Source organism: Ipomoea nil, unplaced genomic scaffold, assembly GCF_001879475.1.
Source record: "Ipomoea nil cultivar Tokyo-kokei standard unplaced genomic scaffold, Asagao_1.1 scaffold0878, whole genome shotgun sequence".
In the NCBI taxonomy this organism is placed as follows: domain Eukaryota; kingdom Viridiplantae; phylum Streptophyta; class Magnoliopsida; order Solanales; family Convolvulaceae; genus Ipomoea; species Ipomoea nil.
Genome location: NW_017617306.1, coordinates 571,166 through 590,357, shown reverse-complemented (window position 1 = coordinate 590,357; position 19,192 = coordinate 571,166). Strand labels below are relative to the sequence as shown.

Below are 19,192 nucleotides of genomic sequence, written 5' to 3'. Positions count from 1 at the left end.
ACATCCCATTCCTAAAGAAAAAAAAAATCATCATTTTTGTCACATTGTGTGTGAGTATTTTAATGTAGTAATGTTGATTTGATGCTTTACTTCTGAATTTTAAAACAAATAAATACTTGAATTTTTAATGAATTCTTGGCCTACAAAGATGTGGTGAAAGAAATGTTTTAATTACGACTCCGATGGGGATCGAATCCAGAATCTCTGGTTTTGTAAACCAGCGCCTTATCCATTGGGCCACGAAGTCCAATGCTTTTGCAATTAAATTTAAACATTAATATCTTTTAACTTTTGTAGAACTTATTCATTGGGCCAGGGAGAGTTGTGTTTTTATGATTTAAAATTTAAAAATAAATAAATAAAATTAATATTAGGAACAACATAAGGGCCCTACCAAGTTCGAACCGGTGACCTCTTGCTCTGCAGTCAAATGCTCTGCCATTGAGCTAAAGACCCTTAGATGCAAAATTGGACATTTTTCCCTCTATGACTTCTACAAAAAATTTTGCTAATTGCATTTATGTTGATAATCAGAACTTCAATAAGCAAATGCTTTAATCTGTTGGAAAAATTGCATTTTAAGTGGCTATTTTGTTGTACAATTATCAGTGGGTTCCACTTCCGATTTGGGTCTTGTCAAAGTGGATTCGGGTTCTTCGTAGTGAGACGAAGAGATTGATATATTGTACACTCAAAACAGATAATGGGTGAATGATATATTGATTCTCAAAGTAGACCCATTGATCGAGTTGGAAAAATGAAGGGAAAAAGATGAGATTTTGTCCCACATTGATTTGGGAAGTAGATTTGCACCACTATTTATACAAGGGTCTTTTATTAGCTTATTGAATTGTATAACATAGATGTTCTCCCTCCTGTGAGTATATATATATTATATTATTTTCGTAAATCGACTTGGTTCATTAGTTTTCCAACATGCTTGTCTAATAGAACAGGGGCATAAATTAAAGTTAACCGCAGCTTTTAGTTCCCTCTTGTCGCATGAAAGGTTGTTTTCAGATTAGGATCATGAGATTTTTAGTTTACAAAGCAAGCAAAATTCCATTCCTTTTTTTTTATTTGAAAGGTTTAGTTAATGATAATAGTGGATTTCTTTACTCAACAAAGTTGTGAAATAGATTACACAAGTATGTCGGTTGGGATAGTACCATTAAATTTCTTGATGCGCTGCTGCCTCTTGGATGGCTTAAATTCGTGCCAATGTCACTACCCTTAGTTGAAAAGGAAATGAAGATAGATACAAGTAAAAGGAGAAGTAGAAATAGGATGGCGGAAAAAGTTGTTTCTATCCTGATAGACAAGAAAGACAATCCGATTTTCAGAGATGAGAATCTGAGCCCTGGAACATGTACAACACCGCTAATGCTAATGGCAGAGATATTATAAGAGAACAAATACAACACCTCACTGCTCAATCTGACGAATTTCACTCAGCTTTCTGCAATAATGTTGTGTGCTTCAGTTGCGATATCTACAAGAAAATAGGCAAAAGTTAGCATAAGAGATGATATATAGAAAGGTATTTTTCAAATAATGATTCGTGAACTACTATGGCCTGAGATGTTGATTTAGAAGAGGTCTATTTTTAGAAAAGTTAGTTTATTGCGCATGCTAAACAAGACATTTGGATTTGGACAATAGCTATGAAGTTCAATAAGATATTTGCAAAAAAGTGTTGCTCTGCCAAATGCTGACTACCCACCCAGAACTTACATATTCCAGCCACAAACAGGTTAACCACCTCCAGATTTTGTCTAAGATTAGTATAATTTGCTTTTATTAACCACTCCAGATTTTGTCTAAGATTAAAATAGTTTGCTTTTATCAACATCCCATTCCTAAAGAAAAAAAAAATCATCATTTTTGTCACATTGTGTGTGAGTATTTTAATGTAGTAATGTTGATTTGATACTTTACTTCTGAATTTTAAAACAAGTAAATACTTGAATTTTTTATGAATTCTTGGCCTACAAAGATGTGGTGAAAGAAATGTTTAAATTACGACTCCGCTGGGGATTGAACCCAGAATCTCTGGTTTCGTAGACCAGTGCCTTATCCATTGGGCCACGAAGTCCAATGCTTTTGCAATTAAATTTAAACATTAATATCTTTAAACGTTTGTAGAACTTGTTCATTGGGCCAAGGAGTGCTGTGTTTTTATGATTTAAAATTAAAAAATAAATAAATAAAATTAATATTAGGAACAACATAAGGGCCCTACCGGGTTTGAACCAATGACTTCTTAATCTGCAGTCAAATGCTCTGCCACTGAGCTAAAGACCCTTAGATGCAAAATTGGACATTTTTCCATCTATGACTTCTACAAAAAATTTAGCTAATTGCATTTATGTTGATAATCAGAACTTCAATAAGCAAATGCTTTAATCTGTTGGAAAAATTGCATTTTAAGTGGCTATTTTGTTGTACAATTATCAGTGGTGTCCACTTCCGATTTGGGTCTTGTCAAAGTGGATTCGGGTTCTTCGTAGTGAGACGAAGAGATTGATATATTGTACACTCAAAACGGATAATGGGTGAATGATATATTGATTCTCAAAGTAGACCCATTGATCGAGTTGGAAAAATGAAGGGAAAAAGATGAGATTTTTTCCCACATTGATTTGGGAAGTAGATTTGCACCACTATTTATACAAGGGTCTTTTATTAGCTTATTGAATTGTATAACATAGATGTTCTCCCTCCTGTGAGTATATATATATTATATTATTTTCGTAAATCGACTTGGTTCATTAGTTTTCCAACATGCTTGTCTAATAGAACAGGGGCATAAATTAAAGTTAACCGCAGCTTTTAGTTCCCTCTTGTCGCATGAAAGGTTGTTTTCAGATTAGGAACATGAGATTTTTAGTTTACAAAGCAAGCAAAATTCCATTCCTTTTTTTTATTTGAAAGGTTTAGTTAATGATAATATTGGATTTCTTTACTCAACAAAGTTGTGAAATAGATTACACAAGTATGTCGGTTAGGATAGTACCATTAAATTTCTTGATGCGCTGCTGCCTTTTGGATGGCTTAAATTCGTGCCAATGTCACTACCCTTAGTTGAAAAGGAAATGAAGATAGATACAAGTAAAAGGAGAAGTAGAAATAGGATGGCGGAATAAGTTGTTTCTATCCTGATAGACAAGAAAGACAATCCGATTTTCTGAGATGAGAATCTGAGCCCTGGAACATGTACAACACCGCTAATGCTAATGGCAGAGATATTATAAGAGAACAAATACAACACCTCACTGCTCAATCTGACGAATTTCACTCAGCTTTCTGCAATAATGTTGTGTGCTTCAGTTGCGATATCTACAAGAAAATAGGCAAAAGTTAGCATAAGAGATGATATTTAGAAAGGTATTTTTCAAATAATGATTCGTGAACTACTATGGCCTGAGATGTTGATTTAGAAGAGGTCTAGTTTTAGAAAAGTTAGTTTATTGTGCATGCTAAACAAGACATTTGGATTTGGACAATAGCTAAGAAGTTCAATAAGATATTTGCAAAAAAGTCTTGCTCTGCCAAATGCTGACTACCCACCCAGAACTTACATATTCCAGCCACAAACAGGTTAACCACCTCCAGATTTTGTCTAAGATTAGTATAATTTGCTTTTATTAACCACTCCAGATTTTGTCTAAGATTAAAATAGTTTGCTTTTATCAACATCCCATTCCTAAAGAAAAAAAAATCATCATTTTTGTCACATTGTGTGTGAGTATTTTAATGTAGTAATGTTGATTTGATGCTTTACTTCTGAATTTTAAAACAAATAAATACTTGAATTTTTAATGAATTCTTGGCCTACAAAGATGTGGTGAAAGAAATGTTTAAATTACGACTCCGATGGGGATCGAATCCAGAATCTCTGGTTTTGTAAACCAGCGCCTTATCCATTGGGCCACGAAGTCCAATGCTTTTGCAATTAAATTTAAACATTAATATCTTTTAACTTTTGTAGAACTTATTCATTGGGCCAGGGAGTGTTGTGTTTTTATGATTTAAAATTTAAAAATAAATAAATAAAATTAATATTAGGAACAACATAAGGGCCCTACCAAGTTCGAACCGGTGACCTCTTGCTCTGCAGTCAAATGCTCTGCCATTGAGCTAAAGACCCTTAGATGCAAAATTGGACATTTTTCCCTCTATGACTTCTACAAAAAATTTTGCTAATTGCATTTATGTTGATAATCAGAACTTCAATAAGCAAATGCTTTAATCTGTTGGAAAAATTGCATTTTAAGTGGCTATTTTGTTGTACAATTATCAGTGGGATCCACTTCCGATTTGGGTCTTGTCAAAGTGGATTCGGGTTCTTCGTAGTGAGACGAAGAGATTGATATATTGTACACTCAAAACGGATAATGGGTGAATGATATATTGATTCTCAAACTAGACACATTGATCGAGTTGGAAAAATGAAGGGAAAAAGATGAGATTTTGTCCCACATTGATTTGGGAAGTAGATTTGCACCACTATTTATACAAGGGTCTTGTATTAGCTTATTGAATTGTATAACATAGATGTTCTCCCTCCTGTGAGTATATATATATTATATTATTTTCGTAAATCGACTTGGTTCATTAGTTTTCCAACATGCTTGTCTAATAGAACAGGGGCATAAATTAAAGTTAACCGCAGCTTTTAGTTCCCTCTTGTCGCATGAAAGGTTGTTTTCAGATTAGGAACATGAGATTTTTAGTTTACAAAGCAAGCAAAATTCGATTCCTTTTTTTTTTTTTGAAAGGTTGAGTTAATGATAATATTGGATTTCTTTACTCAACAAAGTTGTGAAATAGATTACACAAGTATGTCGGTTGGGATAGTATCATCCAATTTCTTGATGCGCTGCTGCCTCTTGGATGGCTTAAATTCGTGCCAATGTCACTACCCTTAGTTGAAAAGGAAATGAAGATAGATACAAGTAAAAGGAGAAGTAGAAATAGGATGGCGAAAAAAGTTGTATCTATCCTGATAGACAAGAAAGACAATCCGATTTTCAGGGATGAGAATCTGAGCCCTGGAACAAGTACAACACCGCTAATGCTAATGGCAGAGATATTATAAGAGAACAAGTACAACACCTCACTGCTCAATCTGACGAATTTCACTCAGCTTTCTGCAACAATGCTGTGTGCTTCAGTAGCGATATCTATAAGAAAATGGGCAAAAGTTAGCATAAGAGATGATATTTAGAAAGGTATTTTTCAAACAATGATGGGTGAACTACTATGGCCTGAGATGTTGATTTAGAAGAGGTCTATTTTCAGAAAAGTTGGTTTATGGTGCATGCTAAACCAGACATTTGGATTTGGACAATAGCTAAGAAGTTCAGTAAGATATTTGCAAAAAAGTCTTGCTCTTCCAAATGCTGACTACCCACCCAGAACATACATATTCCAGCCACAAACAGGTTAACCACCTCCAGATTTTGTCTAAGATTAGTATAATTTGCTTTTATTAACCACTCTAGATTTTGTCTAAGATTAAAATAGTTTGCTTTTATCAACATCCCATTCCCAAAGAAAAAAAAAATCATCATTTTTGTCACATTGTGTGTGAGTATTTTAATGTAGTAATGTTGATTTGATGCTTTACTTCTGAATTTTAAAACAAATAAGTACTTGAATTTTTTATGAATTCTTGGCATACAAAGATGTAGTGAAAGAAATGTTTAAATTACGTCTCCGCTGGGGATCGAACCCAGAATCTCTGGTTTCGTAGACCAGCGCCTTATCCATTGGGCCACGAAGTCCAATGCTTTTGCAATTAAATTTAAACATTAATATCTTTAAACGTTTGTAGAACTTATTCATTGGGCCAAGGAGTGCTGTGTTTTTATGATTTAAAATTAAAATATAAGAAAATAAAATTAATATTACGAACAACATAAGGGCCATACCGAGTTTGAACCGATGACCTCATGATCTGCAATCAAATGCTCTACCACTGAGCTAAAGACCCTTAGATGTTAAATTGGACATTATTCCAACTATGACTTCTACAAAAAATTTATGTAATTGCATTTATGTTGATAATCAGAACTTCAATAAGCAAATGCTTTAATCTGTTGGAAAAATTGCATTTTAAGTGGCTATTTTGTTGTACAATTATCAGTGGGGTCCACTTCCGATTTGGGTCTTGTCAAATTGGATTCGGGTTCTTCGTAGTGAGACGAAGAGATTGATATATTGTACACTCAAAACGGATAATGGGTGAATGATATATTGATTCTCAAACTAGACCCATTGATCGAGTTGGAAAAATGAAGGGAAAAAGATGAGATTTTGTCCCGCATTGATTTAGGAAGTAGATTTGCAACACTATTTATACAAGGGTCTTTTATTGGCTTATTGAATTGTATGGCATAGATGTTCTCTCTCCTGTGAGTATAGATATATATATTATATTATTTTCGTAAATTGACTTGGTTCATTAGTTTTCCAACATGCTTGTCTGATAGAAGAGGGGCATAAATTAAATTTAACCGCAGCTTTTAGTTTCCTCTTGTAGCAAGAAAGGTTGTTTGCAGATTAGGAACATGAGATTTTTAGTTTACAAAGCAAGCAAAATTCCATTCCTTTTTTTTATTTGAAAGGTTTAGTTAATGATAATATTGGATTTCTTTACCCAACAAAGTTGTGAAATAGATTACACAAGTATGTCGGTTGGGATAGTATCATCCAATTTCTTGATGCGCTGCTGCCTCTTGGATGGCTTAAATTCGTGCCAATGTCACTACCCTTAGTTGAAAAGGAAATGAAGATAGATACAAGTAAAAGGAGAAGTAGAAATAGGATGGCGGAAAAAGTTGTATCTATCCTGATAGACAAGAAAGACAATCCGATTTTCAGAGATGAGAATCTGAGCCCTGGAAAAAGTACAACACCGCTAATGCTAATGGCAGAGATATTATAAGAGAACAAGTGCAACACCTCACTGCTCAATCTGACGATTTTCACTCAGCTTTCTGCAAAAATGCTGTGTGCTTCAGTAGCGATATATACAAGAAAATGGGCAAAAGTTAGCATAAGAGATGATATTTAGAAAGGTATTTTTCAAATAATGATGGATGAACTACTATGGCCTGAGATGCTGATTTAGAAGAGGTCTATTTTCAGAAAAGTTGGTTTATGGGGAATGCTAAACCAGACATTTGGATTTGGACAATAGCTAAGAAGTTCAATAAGATATTTGCAAAAAAATCTTGCTCTGCCAAATGCTGACTACCCACCTAGAACTTACATATTCCAGCCACAAACAGGTTAACAACCTCCAGATTTTGTCTAAGATTAGTATAATTTGCTTTTATTAACCACTCCACATTTTGTCTAAGATTAAAATAGTTTGCATTTATCAACATCCCATTCCTTAAGAAAAAAAAAATCTTAATTTTTTTCACATTGTGTGTGAGTATTTTAATGTAGTAATGTTGATTTGATGCTTTACTTCTGAATTTTAAAACAAATAAGTACTTGAATTTTTTATGAATTCTTGGCATACAAAGATGTAGTGAAAGAAATGTTTAAATTACGTCTCCGCGGGGGATCGAACCCAGGATCTCTGGTTTCGTAGACCAGCGCCTTATCTATTGGGCCACGAAGTCCAATGCTTTTGCAATTAAATTTAAACATTAATATCTTTAAACGTTTGTAGAACTTATTCATTGGGCCAAGGAGTGCTGTGTTTTTATGATTTAAAATTAAAAAAAAATAAATGAAATTAATATTAGAAACAACATCAGGGCCCTACCGGGTTTGAACCGGTGACCTCTTAATCTGCAGTCAAATGCTCTGCCACTGAGTTAAAGACCCTTAAATGCTAAATTGGACATTTTTCCATCTATAACTTCTACAAAAAATTTTGTTAATTGCATTTATGTTGATAATCAGAACTTCAATAAGCAAATGCTTTAATCTGTTGGAAAAATTTCATTTTAAGTGGCTATTTTGTTGTACAATTATCAATGGGTTCCACTTCCGATTTGGGTCTTGTCAAAGTGGATTCGGGTTCTTCATAGTGAGACGAAGAGATCGATATATTGTACACTCAAAACGGATAATGGGTGAATGATATATTGATTCTCAAAGTAGACCCACTGATCGAGTTGGAAAAATGAAGGGAAAAAGATGAGATTTTGTCCCACATTGATTTGGGAAGTAGATTTGCACCACTATTTATACAAGCGTCTTTTATAGACTTATTAAATTGTATAGCATAGATGTTCTCTCTCCTGTGAGTATATATATATATATATATATATATATATATATATATCTATATACATATATATTATCCTCGTAAATCGACTTGGTTCATTATTTTCCAACATGCTTGTCTGATAGAAGAGGGGCATAAATTAATGTTAACCGCAGCTTTTAGTTTCCTCTTGTCACAAGAAAGGTTGTTTGCAGATTCGGAACATGAGATTTTTAGTTTACAAAGCAAGCAAAATTCCATTCCTTTTTTTTATTTGAAAGGTTTAGTTAATGATAATATTGGATTTCTTTACTCAACAAAGTTGTGAAATAGATTACACAAGTATGTCGGTTGGGATAGTATCATCCAATTTCTTGATGCGCTGCTGCCTCTTGGATGGCTTAAATTCGTGCCAATGTCACTACCCTTAGTTGAAAAGGAAATGAAGATAGATACAAGTAAAAGGAGAAGTAGAAATAGGATGGCGAAAAAAGTTGTATCTATCCTGATAGACAAGAAAGACAATCCGATTTTCAGGGATGAGAATCTGAGCCCTGGAACAAGTACAACACCGCTAATGCTAATGGCAGAGATATTATAAGAGAACAAGTACAACACCTCACTGCTCAATCTGACGAATTTCACTCAGCTTTCTGCAACAATGCTGTGTGCTTCAGTAGCGATATCTATAAGAAAATGGGCAAAAGTTAGCATAAGAGATGATATTTAGAAAGGTATTTTTCAAACAATGATGGGTGAACTACTATGGCCTGAGATGTTGATTTAGAAGAGGTCTATTTTCAGAAAAGTTGGTTTATGGTGCATGCTAAACCAGACATTTGGATTTGGACAATAGCTAAGAAGTTCAGTAAGATATTTGCAAAAAAGTCTTGCTCTTCCAAATGCTGACTACCCACCCAGAACATACATATTCCAGCCACAAACAGGTTAACCACCTCCAGATTTTGTCTAAGATTAGTATAATTTGCTTTTATTAACCACTCTAGATTTTGTCTAAGATTAAAATAGTTTGCTTTTATCAACATCCCATTCCCAAAGAAAAAAAAAATCATCATTTTTGTCACATTGTGTGTGAGTATTTTAATGTAGTAATGTTGATTTGATGCTTTACTTCTGAATTTTAAAACAAATAAGTACTTGAATTTTTTATGAATTCTTGGCATACAAAGATGTAGTGAAAGAAATGTTTAAATTACGTCTCCGCTGGGGATCGAACCCAGAATCTCTGGTTTCGTAGACCAGCGCCTTATCCATTGGGCCACGAAGTCCAATGCTTTTGCAATTAAATTTAAACATTAATATCTTTAAACGTTTGTAGAACTTATTCATTGGGCCAAGGAGTGCTGTGTTTTTATGATTTAAAATTAAAATATAAGAAAATAAAATTAATATTACGAACAACATAAGGGCCATACCGAGTTTGAACCGATGACCTCATGATCTGCAATCAAATGCTCTACCACTGAGCTAAAGACCCTTAGATGTTAAATTGGACATTATTCCAACTATGACTTCTACAAAAAATTTATGTAATTGCATTTATGTTGATAATCAGAACTTCAATAAGCAAATGCTTTAATCTGTTGGAAAAATTGCATTTTAAGTGGCTATTTTGTTGTACAATTATCAGTGGGGTCCACTTCCGATTTGGGTCTTGTCAAATTGGATTCGGGTTCTTCGTAGTGAGACGAAGAGATTGATATATTGTACACTCAAAACGGATAATGGGTGAATGATATATTGATTCTCAAACTAGACCCATTGATCGAGTTGGAAAAATGAAGGGAAAAAGATGAGATTTTGTCCCGCATTGATTTAGGAAGTAGATTTGCAACACTATTTATACAAGGGTCTTTTATTGGCTTATTGAATTGTATGGCATAGATGTTCTCTCTCCTGTGAGTATAGATATATATATTATATTATTTTCGTAAATTGACTTAGTTCATTAGTTTTCCAACATGCTTGTCTGATAGAAGAGGGGCATAAATTAAATTTAACCGCAGCTTTTAGTTTCCTCTTGTAGCAAGAAAGGTTGTTTGCAGATTAGGAACATGAGATTTTTAGTTTACAAAGCAAGCAAAATTCCATTCCTTTTTTTTATTTGAAAGGTTTAGTTAATGATAATATTGGATTTCTTTACCCAACAAAGTTGTGAAATAGATTACACAAGTATGTCGGTTGGGATAGTATCATCCAATTTCTTGATGCGCTGCTGCCTCTTGGATGGCTTAAATTCGTGCCAATGTCACTACCCTTAGTTGAAAAGGAAATGAAGATAGATACAAGTAAAAGGAGAAGTAGAAATAGGATGGCGAAAAAAGTTGTATCTATCCTGATAGACAAGAAAGACAATCCGATTTTCAGGGATGAGAATCTGAGCCCTGGAACAAGTACAACACCGCTAATGCTAATGGCAGAGATATTATAAGAGAACAAGTACAACACCTCACTGCTCAATCTGACGAATTTCACTCAGCTTTCTGCAACAATGCTGTGTGCTTCAGTAGCGATATCTATAAGAAAATGGGCAAAAGTTAGCATAAGAGATGATATTTAGAAAGGTATTTTTCAAACAATGATGGGTGAACTACTATGGCCTGAGATGCTGATTTAGAAGAGGTCTATTTTCAGAAAAGTTGGTTTATGGTGCATGCTAAACCAGACATTTGGATTTGGACAATAGCTAAGAAGTTCAGTAAGATATTTGCAAAAAAGTCTTGCTCTTCCAAATGCTGACTACCCACCCAGAACATACATATTCCAGCCACAAACAGGTTAACCACCTCCAGATTTTGTCTAAGATTAGTATAATTTGCTTTTATTAACCACTCTAGATTTTGTCTAAGATTAAAATAGTTTGCTTTTATCAACATCCCATTCCCAAAGAAAAAAAAAATCATCATTTTTGTCACATTGTGTGTGAGTATTTTAATGTAGTAATGTTGATTTGATGCTTTACTTCTGAATTTTAAAACAAATAAGTACTTGAATTTTTTATGAATTCTTGGCATACAAAGATGTAGTGAAAGAAATGTTTAAATTACGTCTCCGCTGGGGATCGAACCCAGAATCTCTGGTTTCGTAGACCAGCGCCTTATCCATTGGGCCACGAAGTCCAATGCTTTTGCAATTAAATTTAAACATTAATATCTTTAAACGTTTGTAGAACTTATTCATTGGGCCAAGGAGTGCTGTGTTTTTATGATTTAAAATTAAAATATAAGAAAATAAAATTAATATTACGAACAACATAAGGGCCATACCGAGTTTGAACCGATGACCTCATGATCTGCAATCAAATGCTCTACCACTGAGCTAAAGACCCTTAGATGTTAAATTGGACATTATTCCAACTATGACTTCTACAAAAAATTTATGTAATTGCATTTATGTTGATAATCAGAACTTCAATAAGCAAATGCTTTAATCTGTTGGAAAAATTGCATTTTAAGTGGCTATTTTGTTGTACAATTATCAGTGGGGTCCACTTCCGATTTGGGTCTTGTCAAATTGGATTCGGGTTCTTCGTAGTGAGACGAAGAGATTGATATATTGTACACTCAAAACGGATAATGGGTGAATGATATATTGATTCTCAAACTAGACCCATTGATCGAGTTGGAAAAATGAAGGGAAAAAGATGAGATTTTGTCCCGCATTGATTTAGGAAGTAGATTTGCAACACTATTTATACAAGGGTCTTTTATTGGCTTATTGAATTGTATGGCATAGATGTTCTCTCTCCTGTGAGTATAGATATATATATTATATTATTTTCGTAAATTGACTTAGTTCATTAGTTTTCCAACATGCTTGTCTGATAGAAGAGGGGCATAAATTAAATTTAACCGCAGCTTTTAGTTTCCTCTTGTAGCAAGAAAGGTTGTTTGCAGATTAGGAACATGAGATTTTTAGTTTACAAAGCAAGCAAAATTCCATTCCTTTTTTTTATTTGAAAGGTTTAGTTAATGATAATATTGGATTTCTTTACCCAACAAAGTTGTGAAATAGATTACACAAGTATGTCGGTTGGGATAGTATCATCCAATTTCTTGATGCGCTGCTGCCTCTTGGATGGCTTAAATTCGTGCCAATGTCACTACCCTTAGTTGAAAAGGAAATGAAGATAGATACAAGTAAAAGGAGAAGTAGAAATAGGATGGCGAAAAAAGTTGTATCTATCCTGATAGACAAGAAAGACAATCCGATTTTCAGGGATGAGAATCTGAGCCCTGGAACAAGTACAACACCGCTAATGCTAATGGCAGAGATATTATAAGAGAACAAGTACAACACCTCACTGCTCAATCTGACGAATTTCACTCAGCTTTCTGCAACAATGCTGTGTGCTTCAGTAGCGATATCTATAAGAAAATGGGCAAAAGTTAGCATAAGAGATGATATTTAGAAAGGTATTTTTCAAACAATGATGGGTGAACTACTATGGCCTGAGATGCTGATTTAGAAGAGGTCTATTTTCAGAAAAGTTGGTTTATGGTGCATGCTAAACCAGACATTTGGATTTGGACAATAGCTAAGAAGTTCAGTAAGATATTTGCAAAAAAGTCTTGCTCTTCCAAATGCTGACTACCCACCCAGAACATACATATTCCAGCCACAAACAGGTTAACCACCTCCAGATTTTGTCTAAGATTAGTATAATTTGCTTTTATTAACCACTCTAGATTTTGTCTAAGATTAAAATAGTTTGCTTTTATCAACATCCCATTCCCAAAGAAAAAAAAAATCATCATTTTTGTCACATTGTGTGTGAGTATTTTAATGTAGTAATGTTGATTTGATGCTTTACTTCTGAATTTTAAAACAAATAAGTACTTGAATTTTTTATGAATTCTTGGCATACAAAGATGTAGTGAAAGAAATGTTTAAATTACGTCTCCGCTGGGGATCGAACCCAGAATCTCTGGTTTCGTAGACCAGCGCCTTATCCATTGGGCCACGAAGTCCAATGCTTTTGCAATTAAATTTAAACATTAATATCTTTAAACGTTTGTAGAACTTATTCATTGGGCCAAGGAGTGCTGTGTTTTTATGATTTAAAATTAAAATATAAGAAAATAAAATTAATATTACGAACAACATAAGGGCCATACCGAGTTTGAACCGATGACCTCATGATCTGCAATCAAATGCTCTACCACTGAGCTAAAGACCCTTAGATGTTAAATTGGACATTATTCCAACTATGACTTCTACAAAAAATTTATGTAATTGCATTTATGTTGATAATCAGAACTTCAATAAGCAAATGCTTTAATCTGTTGGAAAAATTGCATTTTAAGTGGCTATTTTGTTGTACAATTATCAGTGGGGTCCACTTCCGATTTGGGTCTTGTCAAATTGGATTCGGGTTCTTCGTAGTGAGACGAAGAGATTGATATATTGTACACTCAAAACGGATAATGGGTGAATGATATATTGATTCTCAAACTAGACCCATTGATCGAGTTGGAAAAATGAAGGGAAAAAGATGAGATTTTGTCCCGCATTGATTTAGGAAGTAGATTTGCAACACTATTTATACAAGGGTCTTTTATTGGCTTATTGAATTGTATGGCATAGATGTTCTCTCTCCTGTGAGTATAGATATATATATTATATTATTTTCGTAAATTGACTTAGTTCATTAGTTTTCCAACATGCTTGTCTGATAGAAGAGGGGCATAAATTAAATTTAACCGCAGCTTTTAGTTTCCTCTTGTAGCAAGAAAGGTTGTTTGCAGATTAGGAACATGAGATTTTTAGTTTACAAAGCAAGCAAAATTCCATTCCTTTTTTTTATTTGAAAGGTTTAGTTAATGATAATATTGGATTTCTTTACCCAACAAAGTTGTGAAATAGATTACACAAGTATGTCGGTTGGGATAGTATCATCCAATTTCTTGATGCGCTGCTGCCTCTTGGATGGCTTAAATTCGTGCCAATGTCACTACCCTTAGTTGAAAAGGAAATGAAGATAGATACAAGTAAAAGGAGAAGTAGAAATAGGATGGCGAAAAAAGTTGTATCTATCCTGATAGACAAGAAAGACAATCCGATTTTCAGGGATGAGAATCTGAGCCCTGGAACAAGTACAACACCGCTAATGCTAATGGCAGAGATATTATAAGAGAACAAGTACAACACCTCACTGCTCAATCTGACGAATTTCACTCAGCTTTCTGCAACAATGCTGTGTGCTTCAGTAGCGATATCTATAAGAAAATGGGCAAAAGTTAGCATAAGAGATGATATTTAGAAAGGTATTTTTCAAACAATGATGGGTGAACTACTATGGCCTGAGATGCTGATTTAGAAGAGGTCTATTTTCAGAAAAGTTGGTTTATGGTGCATGCTAAACCAGACATTTGGATTTGGACAATAGCTAAGAAGTTCAGTAAGATATTTGCAAAAAAGTCTTGCTCTTCCAAATGCTGACTACCCACCCAGAACATACATATTCCAGCCACAAACAGGTTAACCACCTCCAGATTTTGTCTAAGATTAGTATAATTTGCTTTTATTAACCACTCTAGATTTTGTCTAAGATTAAAATAGTTTGCTTTTATCAACATCCCATTCCCAAAGAAAAAAAAAATCATCATTTTTGTCACATTGTGTGTGAGTATTTTAATGTAGTAATGTTGATTTGATGCTTTACTTCTGAATTTTAAAACAAATAAGTACTTGAATTTTTTATGAATTCTTGGCATACAAAGATGTAGTGAAAGAAATGTTTAAATTACGTCTCCGCTGGGGATTGAACCCAGAATCTCTGGTTTCGTAGACCAGCGCCTTATCCATTGGGCCACGAAGTCCAATGCTTTTGCAATTAAATTTAAACATTAATATCTTTAAACGTTTGTAGAACTTATTCATTGGGCCAAGGAGTGCTGTGTTTTTATGATTTAAAATTAAAATATAAGAAAATAAAATTAATATTACGAACAACATAAGGGCCATACCGAGTTTGAACCGATGACCTCATGATCTGCAATCAAATGCTCTACCACTGAGCTAAAGACCCTTAGATGTTAAATTGGACATTATTCCAACTATGACTTCTACAAAAAATTTATGTAATTGCATTTATGTTGATAATCAGAACTTCAATAAGCAAATGCTTTAATCTGTTGGAAAAATTGCATTTTAAGTGGCTATTTTGTTGTACAATTATCAGTGGGGTCCACTTCCGATTTGGGTCTTGTCAAATTGGATTCGGGTTCTTCGTAGTGAGACGAAGAGATTGATATATTGTACACTCAAAACGGATAATGGGTGAATGATATATTGATTCTCAAACTAGACACATTGATCGAGTTGGAAAAATGAAGGGAAAAAGATGAGATTTTGTCCCACATTGATTTGGGAAGTAGATTTGCACCACTATTTATACAAGGGTCTTGTATTAGCTTATTGAATTGTATAACATAGATGTTCTCCCTCCTGTGAGTATATATATATTATATTATTTTCGTAAATCGACTTGGTTCATTAGTTTTCCAACATGCTTGTCTAATAGAACAGGGGCATAAATTAAAGTTAACCGCATCTTTTAGTTCCCTCTTGTCGCATGAAAGGTTGTTTTCAGATTAGGAACATGAGATTTTTAGTTTACAAAGCAAGCAAAATTCGATTCCTTTTTTTTATTTGAAAGGTTGAGTTAATGATAATATTGGATTTCTTTACTCAACAAAGTTGTGAAATAGATTACACAAGTATGTCGGTTGGGATAGTATCATCCAATTTCTTGATGCGCTGCTGCCTCTTGGATGGCTTAAATTCGTGCCAATGTCACTACCCTTAGTTGAAAAGGAAATGAAGATAGATACAAGTAAAAGGAGAAGTAGAAATAGGATGGCGAAAAAAGTTGTATCTATCCTGATAGACAAGAAAGACAATCCGATTTTCAGGGATGAGAATCTGAGCCCTGGAACAAGTACAACACCGCTAATGCTAATGGCAGAGATATTATAAGAGAACAAGTACAACACCTCACTGCTCAATCTGACGAATTTCACTCAGCTTTCTGCAACAATGCTGTGTGCTTCAGTAGCGATATCTATAAGAAAATGGGCAAAAGTTAGCATAAGAGATGATATTTAGAAAGGTATTTTTCAAACAATGATGGGTGAACTACTATGGCCTGAGATGCTGATTTAGAAGAGGTCTATTTTCAGAAAAGTTGGTTTATGGTGCATGCTAAACCAGACATTTGGATTTGGACAATAGCTAAGAAGTTCAGTAAGATATTTGCAAAAAAGTCTTGCTCTTCCAAATGCTGACTACCCACCCAGAACATACATATTCCAGCCACAAACAGGTTAACCACCTCCAGATTTTGTCTAAGATTAGTATAATTTGCTTTTATTAACCACTCTAGATTTTGTCTAAGATTAAAATAGTTTGCTTTTATCAACATCCCATTCCCAAAGAAAAAAAAAATCATCATTTTTGTCACATTGTGTGTGAGTATTTTAATGTAGTAATGTTGATTTGATGCTTTACTTCTGAATTTTAAAACAAATAAGTACTTGAATTTTTTATGAATTCTTGGCATACAAAGATGTAGTGAAAGAAATGTTTAAATTACGTCTCCGCTGGAGATCGAACCCAGAATCTCTGGTTTCGTAGACCAGCGCCTTATCCATTGGGCCACGAAGTCCAATGCTTTTGTAATTAAATTTAAACATTAATATCTTTAAACGTTTGTAGAACTTATTCATTGGGCCAAGGAGTGCTGTGTTTTTATGATTTAAAATTAAAATATAAGAAAATAAAATTAATATTACGAACAACATAAGGGCCATACCGAGTTTGAACCGATGACCTCATGATCTGCAATCAAATGCTCTACCACTGAGCTAAAGACCCTTAGATGTTAAATTGGACATTATTCCAACTATGACTTCTACAAAAAATTTATGTAATTGCATTTATGTTGATAATCAGAACTTCAATAAGCAAATGCTTTAATCTGTTGGAAAAATTGCATTTTAAGTGGCTATTTTGTTGTACAATTATCAGTGGGGTCCACTTCCGATTTGGGTCTTGTCAAATTGGATTCGGGTTCTTCGTAGTGAGACGAAGAGATTGATATATTGTACACTCAAAACGGATAATGGGTGAATGATATATTGATTCTCAAACTAGACCCATTGATCGAGTTGGAAAAATGAAGGGAAAAAGATGAGATTTTGTCCCGCATTGATTTAGGAAGTAGATTTGCAACACTATTTATACAAGGGTCTTTTATTGGCTTATTGAATTGTATGGCATAGATGTTCTCTCTCCTGTGAGTATAGATATATATATTATATTATTTTCGTAAATTGACTTAGTTCATTAGTTTTCCAACATGCTTGTCTGATAGAAGAGGGGCATAAATTAAATTTAACCGCAGCTTTTAGTTTCCTCTTGTAGCAAGAAAGGTTGTTTGCAGATTAGGAACATGAGATTTTTAGTTTACAAAGCAAGCAAAATTCCATTCCTTTTTTTTATTTGAAAGGTTTAGTTAATGATAATATTGGATTTCTTTACCCAACAAAGTTGTGAAATAGATTACACAAGTATGTCGGTTGGGATAGTATCATCCAATTTCTTGATGCGCTGCTGCCTCTTGGATGGCTTAAATTCGTGCCAATGTCACTACCCTTAGTTGAAAAGGAAATGAAGACAGATACAAGTAAAAGGAGAAGTAGAAATAGGATGGCGGAAAAAGTTGTATCTATCCTGATAGACAAGAAAGACAATCCGATTTTCAGAGATGAGAATCTGAGCCCTGGAACAAGTACAACACCGCTAATGCTAATGGCAGAGATATTATAAGAGAACAAGTGCAACACCTCACTGCTCAATCTGACGATTTTCACTCAGCTTTCTGCAAAAATGCTGTGTGCTTCAGTAGCGATATATACAAGAAAATGGGCAAAAGTTAGCATAAGAGATGATATTTAGAAAGGTATTTTTCAAATAATGATGGATGAACTACTATGGCCTGAGATGCTGATTTAGAAGAGGTCTATTTTCAGAAAAGTTGGTTTATGGGGAATGCTAAACCAGACATTTGGATTTGGACAATAGCTAAGAAGTTCAATAAGATATTTGCAAAAAAATCTTGCTCTGCCAAATGCTGACTACCCACCTAGAACTTACATATTCCAGCCACAAACAGGTTAACAACCTCCAGATTTTGTCTAAGATTAGTATAATTTGCTTTTATTAACCACTCCACATTTTGTCTAAGATTAAAATAGTTTGCATTTATCAACATCCCATTCCTTAAGAAAAAAAAAATCTTCATTTTTTTCACATTGTGTGTGAGTATTTTAATGTAGTAATGTTGATTTGATGCTTTACTTCTGAATTTTAAAACAAATAAGTACTTGAATTTTTTATGAATTCTTGGCATACAAAGATGTAGTGAAAGAAATGTTTAAATTACGTCTCCGCTGGGGATCGAACCCAGAATCTCTGGTTTCGTAGACCAGCGCCTTATCCATTGGGCCACGAAGTCCAATGCTTTTGCAATTAAATTTAAACATTAATATCTTTAAACGTTTGTAGAACTTATTCATTGGGCCAAGGAGTGCTGTGTTTTTATGATTTAAAATTATACTATAAGAAAATAAAATTAATATTACGAACAACATAAGGGCCATACCGAGTTTGAACCGGTGACCTCATGATCTGCAATCAAATGCTCTACCACTGAGCTAAAGACCCTTAGATGTTAAATTGGACATTATTCCAACTATGACTTCTACAAAAAATTTATGTAATTGCATTTATGTTGATAATCAGAACTTCAATAAGCAAATGCTTTAATCTGTTGGAAAAATTGCATTTTAAGTGGCTATTTTGTTGTACAATTATCAGTGGGGTCCACTTCCGATTTGGGTCTTGCCAAATTGGATTCGGGTTCTTCGTAGTGAG

The 19,192-nt window shown here is 34.0% G+C and overlaps 14 non-coding genes across 14 annotated transcripts; all 14 read right to left on the bottom strand.

The window, feature by feature from the left end:
• Positions 1-174: 174 nt before the first annotated feature.
• TRNAC-ACA lies at positions 175-247 on the bottom strand. Its single transcript has one exon. It is a non-coding gene; the product is annotated as a tRNA-Cys (tRNA).
• A 1,775-nt stretch (positions 248-2,022) lies between these two features.
• Positions 2,023-2,095, bottom strand: TRNAR-ACG. Its single transcript has one exon. It is a non-coding gene; the product is annotated as a tRNA-Arg (tRNA).
• A 137-nt stretch (positions 2,096-2,232) lies between these two features.
• Positions 2,233-2,304, bottom strand: TRNAC-GCA. The gene has a single exon. It is a non-coding gene; the product is annotated as a tRNA-Cys (tRNA).
• Positions 2,305-3,868: 1,564 nt separating this feature from the next.
• TRNAC-ACA lies at positions 3,869-3,941 on the bottom strand. The gene has a single exon. It is a non-coding gene; the product is annotated as a tRNA-Cys (tRNA).
• Positions 3,942-5,716: 1,775 nt separating this feature from the next.
• On the bottom strand, positions 5,717-5,789 carry TRNAR-ACG. The gene has a single exon. It is a non-coding gene; the product is annotated as a tRNA-Arg (tRNA).
• A 1,778-nt stretch (positions 5,790-7,567) lies between these two features.
• Positions 7,568-7,640, bottom strand: TRNAR-ACG. The gene has a single exon. It is a non-coding gene; the product is annotated as a tRNA-Arg (tRNA).
• Positions 7,641-7,776: 136 nt separating this feature from the next.
• Positions 7,777-7,848, bottom strand: TRNAC-GCA. Its single transcript has one exon. It is a non-coding gene; the product is annotated as a tRNA-Cys (tRNA).
• Positions 7,849-9,449: 1,601 nt separating this feature from the next.
• TRNAR-ACG lies at positions 9,450-9,522 on the bottom strand. The gene has a single exon. It is a non-coding gene; the product is annotated as a tRNA-Arg (tRNA).
• A 1,778-nt stretch (positions 9,523-11,300) lies between these two features.
• TRNAR-ACG lies at positions 11,301-11,373 on the bottom strand. Its single transcript has one exon. It is a non-coding gene; the product is annotated as a tRNA-Arg (tRNA).
• Positions 11,374-13,151: 1,778 nt separating this feature from the next.
• On the bottom strand, positions 13,152-13,224 carry TRNAR-ACG. The gene has a single exon. It is a non-coding gene; the product is annotated as a tRNA-Arg (tRNA).
• A 1,778-nt stretch (positions 13,225-15,002) lies between these two features.
• Positions 15,003-15,075, bottom strand: TRNAR-ACG. Its single transcript has one exon. It is a non-coding gene; the product is annotated as a tRNA-Arg (tRNA).
• A 1,774-nt stretch (positions 15,076-16,849) lies between these two features.
• On the bottom strand, positions 16,850-16,922 carry TRNAR-ACG. The gene has a single exon. It is a non-coding gene; the product is annotated as a tRNA-Arg (tRNA).
• A 1,778-nt stretch (positions 16,923-18,700) lies between these two features.
• On the bottom strand, positions 18,701-18,773 carry TRNAR-ACG. The gene has a single exon. It is a non-coding gene; the product is annotated as a tRNA-Arg (tRNA).
• Positions 18,774-18,910: 137 nt separating this feature from the next.
• On the bottom strand, positions 18,911-18,982 carry TRNAC-GCA. The gene has a single exon. It is a non-coding gene; the product is annotated as a tRNA-Cys (tRNA).
• Between the last annotated feature and the right edge of the window lie 210 nt (positions 18,983-19,192).